The 7,234-nt window shown below is 36.3% G+C and overlaps 1 pseudogene; it reads left to right on the forward strand.

Annotated features, from left to right (window-relative positions):
* Nucleotides 1-5,953: 5,953 nt before the first annotated feature.
* LOC145125968 (BTB/POZ and TAZ domain-containing protein 1-like) lies at nucleotides 5,954-6,727 on the forward strand (annotated as a pseudogene).
* Nucleotides 6,728-7,234: the final 507 nt, after the last annotated feature.

Genomic DNA, 7,234 nt, shown 5'->3' on the forward strand with positions numbered 1-7,234 from the left:
GCTTCAAGAGTCAGGAGAAGAAGGAACCTCTGACACTGGCGTTCAAGATGAGGAGGAAACTCCTGTTGAACCAATTGACCAATCCTTACCTCTTAGACGTTCAAGTAGAGTTATTGTTCCACCCCAGTTTTATGGTTTCCATATTACTACTGACGGGGATACGTTTATTAGTGATAGTACACTAGTAAATCTGGACGAACCTAACAGCTACAAGGAATCCATGGCAGGCCCAGAGTCTGCTAAATGGAAAGAGGCAATGGATAGCGAGATTCAGTCCATGTATGACAACCAAGTTTGGAATTTGGTTGATAATGTACCAGGTCGTAAGACAGTCGGGTGCAAATGGATCTTCAAGAAGAAGACAGACATGGATGGGAAAGTGCACACTTATAAAGCGCGATTGGTCGCGAAGGGCTTTACTCAAACTCCTGGAGTTGACTATGATGAGACCTTCTCACCAGTTGCGAAAATAAAGTCTATTAGGGTAATGCTTGCAATAGCTGCGTTTCATGATTATGAAATATGGCAGATGGACGTAAAAACCGATTTCCTAAATGGGAAGCTGGCTGAGGATGTTTACATGAATCAGCCAGAGGGTTTTGTCAATGCGAAGCATCCAAATAGAGTGTGCAAGCTTGAGAAATCCATTTATGGATTAAAGCAAGCATCTCGCAGATGGAATCTTTGTTTTGACGAGAAGGTCAAAGAGTTTGGTTTTCTACGAAATGAAGATGAGTCATGTGTATATGTCAAGGCCAGTGGGAGTATAGTGAGCTTCCTCGTATTGTATGTCGATGACATACTACTCATAGGAAACGACATCCCAACATTGCAGGAGGTCAAGTCCTGGCTTGGGAAGTGTTTCGCTATGAAGGACCTCGGAGAGGCTGCATATATTCTGGGAATAAGGATAGTAAGAGACAGAAGCAAGAGACTGATAGGACTCAGTCAGGATACATACTTGGAAAAGGTACTAAAACGTTTTAGTATGGAAAATTCCAAGAAATGGGAGTTACCAATCCAATGCAATACCAAACTGAGTAAGACTCAGAGCCCGAGTACAGAGGCAGAGATAGCTGATATGAGCCGAGTACCTTACGCTTCCGCAGTTGGCTCGATTATGTACGCTATGACCTGTACTCGCCCTGATGTGGCTTTCGCTTTGAGCATGGTCAGCAGATATCAAGGGAACCCTGGTAGGGCACATTGGATTGCTGTCAAGAATATTCTTAAGTACCTACGAAGGACCAAGGAATGGTTTCTAGTCCTCGGTGGGAGTGATGACTTAAGGGTGCGAGGGTACAGTGGCGCTAGTTTCCAGACAGATCGGGATAATTACCGATCACAGTCGGGCTGGGTCTTTACCCTGAATGGAGGAGCAGTGACTTGGAAAAGTTCCAAGCAAGAAACCGTAGCTGATTCAACGTGCGAATCAGAGTACATTGCGGCAAGCGAGGCGTCAAAGGAGGCTATATGGTTGAAGAACTTCATTGGAGACCTTGGAGTTGTGCCATCCATAAAGGAGCCCATGGAAATTTTCTGTGATAATGAAGGAGCAGTTGCCTTAACCAAGGAACCAAGGGATCATGGCAAATCTCGACATATTGACGGGAAATACCATTTTATTAGACATCGGGTAGAAGAGGGACTCCTTGTTGTGAAGAGGGTATCGTCGGAAGATAACCCAGCAGATCCCCTTACGAAGGGACTTAGTAGGGTTAAGCATTTGCAGCACGCTAGGAGCGTGGGGCTAAAGGACGATATTAGTTTAGATTAGATAGGTAGGAAACTTGTAATGGATGATCTTATATTCAACATTTGATGATTAAATAAAGGTGTGTTATTTATAAGAAAGTTTCTATCTTGTGTTGATTATTTATCTATTGTTTCAATTTTGCATGTTTTGACTTCCTGAATAATAAGATTATTCGAACAGTCCACAATCGCTCATATATTGGAAGTAGATATGAAGGAAGATTGTCATAAATTTGTTTGTAGATTGTCTGAAAAGTTTTAGACATAGCAAAGGTTTGCTGCAAAGTTTATGAGTGCTTATGAAATTTGTATTGAGCATTGGAATAGACCCGCACTTGCTGGCATCGCTTCATGAATGTTATCACAAGTGATCGCAAGATGATAATATCATATAATCTTTAAACCTAGAGATATGGTTATTATTTGCTAGTTGATTATACATTGATAATGCGAAAACGCATCAGTAACTTGATGTTATAAAACGCATTATTGTGTATGGCTTAGCTAGTAAATGATAAAAGCATATAAGTCGACGTTTTCTGTTCCTTTTATTCTATGATAATAAAAGCGATATCTTGGCCACTTGATGATTTGGTTTGACTTATGTGCCGGGCCCGGTCAGGACGAAGTTGATGTGTTCAACTGAGTTCTATGTCGAACAAATCAGAGATCGAGAAACAAAATGCTGAACAATAAGTATTGTTAGCATGATATCTAGAACAGAGGATTATACGATCCCTTATCTGAAGGACAGATTATTGGTCAGAGTTGACAGCGGCTATTGAAAGCTACGATTGCTAATCGGATACGGAAGTCATATGTGAGATATAGTTACTAGACTTATCCAAGTGGGAGACTGTTGGATTAGTGTCTAAGTCCGTAACTATATTTGGTATGTACTTGATCCGAGTGTGCATGGTCCTTTTGGGTTGCCTTCACCAAAGCAACTTGACAAGGTAATTTGATATGAGAGAGAAGATATTATGGTTTATTAATATGTTATAAGAATGATATATTAAAGGAGAAATCATATTTATTTAATTAGTATTAGTCATAAATTAATTAGGAATTAATTTGGTGACTAAAAGAGATTAATTAAATAAAAGGGTATAAACTGTCAAATGTGTGATAGTTGAGTTTTGGGCTGGGAAACCTAATGGGATAAGGAGGAACGAAATTATGATGAGGGATCATCATATTTTCGTCCAAGGGCCTCATTCCAGAAGGTTCCTTGGGCTGCTTGGTGGCTAAGCTATCCATTAGGGTTTAGACTGAAACCCTAGCACCCTACAGTATAAATAGATGCCCTATGCTTCAATTTTCGGCCACTTGATTCCAAGAGAAACCCTAGGGCCGAAAATTAGTATCCTCCCTCTCTCTCTTAATTGCCTTCTTGCTTCAAGGTGTTTGTGAGCCATTAGAGGCACTACAATTGTGGTGCTTGCTTTCAAGAGTTCAAGAGATCAAGGAAACTAGTTGTTATTACAATATAACAACAAAGGTATGTCTACTACACTTCTATATGATTTTCGAAAATTATAGAAACATGCTAGGGTTTATTTTGTGTTCATATAGTTGTATGTCTTATAGTGAAAACATAGATCCAATTAGGGTTGCATGCACACATAGGATTGTTTGTATAAAACCTATCAGAAACTTCATACTACAAACATCACACCAGACATGTTTTTTTATCTTGATTATTTATGGACGGTTAGTGTCAGGAATAGCTTGAAATGTTTGAAGATTAATATGATTAGAAAATTGTTTGGAATGTCGAGCATTATCCTTTTTGTGGGTAATCATATGATGGCATGGTTGTAATGGAGTTGTCAGGGATGTTTATAGCTAAAGAGGAGAAAATGGTGGATTTAAAAGTGTTGGATATGAAGAGACTGAATGATTATAGGATAGAAGTACGGAATTATTTGAGGGTATATATTTAGATGATGTATAAGAAGACTATATAGAATGAAGAGGTGATATGACAATCTGAATGGGAATATTGGAGATATGGATGGTAAGTAAGATATGATTACATATAACGAATGGAAAAACTATATTCATGTTAAGCAATATATCAACTGTTGTAAGTGGTAGTGATATAAATAGGAACATATCAAAGATACCCTTTATTATGTCGGAGCAAATGTAATAAAATATTCATGATTTGGATTTGAATAATAGTTTATTATGTCTAGTATGATCACATGGATATGGATAACATACAACCAAATGTATGAAAAGTGACATGTAGTGGAGAAGCGTGAAAATACTACAAAGATACCCGTTATGGTTTGAGGCATATCTAAAAGTAGTTTTCTTCCAAAAAAAAAACTTTGTGGATTGGTAATTTCTTCCTCCATAAACTGGAACACCATGGATCGATGGCCTTAGAGAACAAATATCCATGTTGCGTCACTTCATATTTAACATTTATCTACAATCTTTTGAAGTTTGTTCTAACATATAAGCACTCAAAATTCAAAAGGTAACAATGCATAAAAAATATTAAGATAATCCATGTAATTTTTTCACCCCCACCTCCTAGATGAGAAGTGTTATTGATGTTGTAATAATCAATTAAAAAAATTCAATGAGAAAGGTAAATTCTCTAAGGGAAAAAACCACTAGTGTTGTATAAACTATTGAGTGTGTTAGGTTCCTCCTCTTCTTTATGCTCGAGTTCTTCCATAAGTATCCGCAAAGAGGAGTCTTCCTCTTCGGTTGTCTTTGATGTCATTGAGATGTAGCTGTTACAAGGTCCTGGTGTGTGTTTTTCTTTCTTCTTAATGGTAAAATACTATGAATTGACGCATAAAAAGTAAATATATTAGAATTGTAATTAATACAACTACGAAACAATTATCGGTAACTAAATCTAGGTTTTGATCATAAAATAGTTATGTTCTATTAGTGTTAAAACATAATTAATAAGTAGGCTGATCACCTCCAACAAGAAAGTTGTTAACAATAAATGATGTTAAAATAGTGTTCCTATAGAGTTAATAAATAGGTCATATGCGTATGGAATATAACCTTTTCTACTTTTGCAATTATAATTAGAATATATCTTAATAAAAAATATAAACATGTAAACACATGCAGAATAATAAACCTTACAAGATTTTTTAGTTCATCTTGGTAAAGATTTAGCTGATCTCCAGCTTCCAACAAATTTTTCTGCACAAAGTCATCTACAAAAAAATAGAGATATTTAATTATTAACCATAATTGCACACACATCTATAAAGTAGATAACCTCAAATGAATTTGTTTAGTACTTACCACATTGATCAAAGAGATAGATATTACCCTTGTGGTTTGCCCAGAACCTTTATTAACAAAAAACATGTAATGTTATATATTCTACTCAGGCAAATGTCTACATATATAGTAAGGATGTACAAAAGTATGAAATTATTGAACAAAGTGACCCACTTGATATATATATATATATATATATATATATATATATATATATATATATATATATATATATAGGTTCAGGTGTTTAATTATTGTGTTATTGTATGCATAAATGTGGGCCAATCAAAATTAAATAAAAATTTAAATAATTAAATAAATAAACAATGATATTTTAGTAATTTGATAAATAGCTTCCACAAATAGTCCCTATAATTTTGGTCAACACCACCAGATTATTAGGGATTGATGTTGTGATTCTGGCAATCGTGTTTCACTCCTCCACCGATAAAATTGAAGAATGAAATCAATTCATCTCGCCACTGAGAATTCTTTCTCATTTCTCTCAATTTTCTTCCATAACCAACCATTCCACCATCCCTTCTTCCTCGTTAAGTTCAATCCCACCGATGCAGAGGGGCGGGATGGCCATAGGAGTTCCTGCACACCGGTGGAAGCGACGGTGGTGGAAAGATCTGTGGAGGCGGTAGTGGTAATGGTAATTTACCTAAGGTAATTCATTGATTCCCAGCAATTACGCGAAATACCTGAGGTAATTTACAATATTCATCATTCACGGATTTCAATTTCTTCTTTTACCAGATCAAGTTTCATTTGGCTTCCGATCTATTGGCCAATTTTGATCTGATTGATTCATTCAAACAGGTGCGAGGTGATTTCTAGAGGGCTGAGGAGTATTGCAGCCGAGCAATCCTGGCAAACCCTAGCGATGGAAATGCTTTATCTTTAAAACGCCATCGTTTTCAGGTGCACAGAAGACGACATGGAGAAATTCGGGATTCATCTTTGGCGCTTTCTCATGTCTACCTGGTCCCACAACTGAAATCGCGTTGTAGCAAAGCCTTGATCGAACGGTTAACAATTGAGAACGTAGTTGATGTTCTTCAACTTGCGAGACTCTGTAACGCACCTAATCTTCACCTCAAATGTGTAAAACTCGTGTCTAACAGCTTCAAAGCTGTTTAGAAAACTGAAGGCTGGAAGTTTCTTCAAACCAATGATCATTTCCTCGAGCTCGAAATCCTCCAGGTCATCGATGAATCTGAATCGGTGAGTATTCTGTTAAAACTAATTTCTTCTTTAAGTGGTCTTAATAACAAATAAAAAAAGTTTATATGTTTATGTTCAACAAATCAAACATTAATCAGTTTAATAAATTGCTTTCTATCTGATTATTGATTCTGATTAAATTAATGTGCAGCTGAGGAAGAGAAGCAAGAAGCGTAGGAAAGAACAGAACTTGTGTCTTCAGTTGAGTGAAGCCATGGATTGTTTAGAACATATTTGCACAGAAGGTTGCATAAGTGTAGGACCATGCAAAAAAGAACCCACCAAGAACATGTATCCATGTAGCAAATTCTCAACATGTCAAGGCCTGCAACTCTCGATTCAACACGTGGCACATTGTAAGAAAAGAATGAATGGAGGGTGTGTTAGGTGCAAAAGGCTGTGACAACTCTTCAAACTTCATTCTTCCATTTGCGAACTACCTGATTCAACCTGTAAAGTTCCCCTTTGCAGGTAACACTATAAATGCATTTTACTTCTTGGCATCATTTTATATCTTTAAAAGACTTTATAAATCTGACCACTATTTTGACTATTTTGAAAGTGAAGGTAGTTTGTCACTATTTCCATATCAAATTTTCTTCTTCTTATATGATAAAAATCAATTTGTTTATGTAGATGATTCAATGGATGATATTGGTGAGATTCCAATTCTATTGGAATGGAATCAGGAATTCCAATTCTGTTGGAATGGAATCATGAATTCTAATTCTGTTGAAATGGAGTATGGATATTTTCTCACTAATTTATGCATGTTCTACAATTCTTGGTTATTGGTTTTGGTGCAATTCACAAGTCCACATATTATTATTACATGATTTGATTCATGGCAGTTAATTTCGTAAAATGTCTAATTTCATTGATGATCAAGGGCTTGAAGATTAGATGATGGCTGAACAATTGTCACTGGTCTTCACAAAGGAAAGAGTTATTCTTCTGATAGAATAATCTACAATAGAATGAT

Source organism: Lactuca virosa, chromosome 7 (genome assembly GCF_052849685.1).
Source record: "Lactuca virosa cultivar CGN04683 chromosome 7, Lactuca_virosa_CGN04683_v6, whole genome shotgun sequence".
Taxonomy (NCBI): domain Eukaryota; kingdom Viridiplantae; phylum Streptophyta; class Magnoliopsida; order Asterales; family Asteraceae; genus Lactuca; species Lactuca virosa.